Source organism: Crocuta crocuta, unplaced genomic scaffold, assembly GCF_008692635.1.
Source record: "Crocuta crocuta isolate KB4526 unplaced genomic scaffold, BGI_CrCroc_1.0 scaffold19, whole genome shotgun sequence".
NCBI lineage: Eukaryota > Metazoa > Chordata > Mammalia > Carnivora > Hyaenidae > Crocuta > Crocuta crocuta.
In genome coordinates this window covers 516,555-517,307 of record NW_027551565.1, presented here as the reverse complement: position 1 = coordinate 517,307, position 753 = coordinate 516,555, and the positions used below count along the sequence as shown (strand labels likewise).

Here is a 753-nt window from a genome sequence, read left to right as displayed (position 1 = left end):
CGGCCGCGGCGAGCCAGCCCCCGCCGCCCCGAGACGCGGCCGGCCGGAGCCCGCTCTCACTTCCTCCTTCAGCCATGAACAGCCCCGAAAGAGCACGAACAATGCAGAGCGGCAGAGCAGCGCGAGGCGACTGGGAACAGGGAAACTTACCTCTCACATTTTTTTTCAGAGGCAGCCCGACTGCCGACCGAGTGCCCAAGGCATTGTGGGAATCCTGATTCCAGGCGGCCCGCGATTTAAAATTGAACTTGTCAGTGCCCGGTCACGGGAGCATTGTGAGCGCCACAACTCATTCAGCTGCAGTGGAAAGACTGTTGCATGTCTCCGTGCAGCCTCTTATCGCCGAGGTCTGGTTTCCGCCGCTGCTGCGCGGCCCCTCCCCCGCCAGCCCAGCCCCACCAGGAAGCCCGGGGCGGACTCGCCGAGCTCCCGGACGCACGCGGCGGCGGAAAAACGCTCTCCAACTTTCCGCCGCCCTCCCGCCCTTCCCCGGGCCGCCCTGGCGCCCCTCAACCGGACAAAGTCCGCTAGGGGTGGTCGTGGCCGCTCGCGGGTCGGCGCACAGAGCAAACGGAGACCGCAGCCGGCGCTGGCGAGGTGCATCCCCGCAGCCAACCGGTGGTATCTTCCATCTTACACGTTCCACATTATTGCAGCCGAGCTATAGTGCAAACGGGACGCACCCCTACTACTTTCTGCTCCTTCCGACCAGCCGGGCGGGCAAATAGGTTCTTTTTTTTTTTTTTTTTTAAA

The 753-nt window shown here is 63.2% G+C and overlaps 1 protein-coding gene across 12 annotated transcripts in view; it reads right to left on the bottom strand.

The window, feature by feature from the left end:
• The window catches only part of MBNL1 (muscleblind like splicing regulator 1), a 205,639-nt gene that overhangs the window by 181,432 nt on the left and 23,454 nt on the right, over positions 1–753 (bottom strand). For 4 of the 12 annotated variants that reach the window (XM_077750110.1, XM_077750115.1, XM_077750114.1 and 1 more), the window contains exon 1: positions 151–355. The exons of 1 other annotated variant lie outside the window; for it this stretch is intronic. The gene's annotated coding sequence lies outside the window, so the exon portion shown is untranslated. Of the gene's footprint in view, positions 1–150; positions 359–753 lie in introns of those variants that run through there. 7 more of the 12 variants (XM_077750112.1, XM_077750113.1, XM_077750109.1 and 4 more) reach the window with 4 other exon arrangements.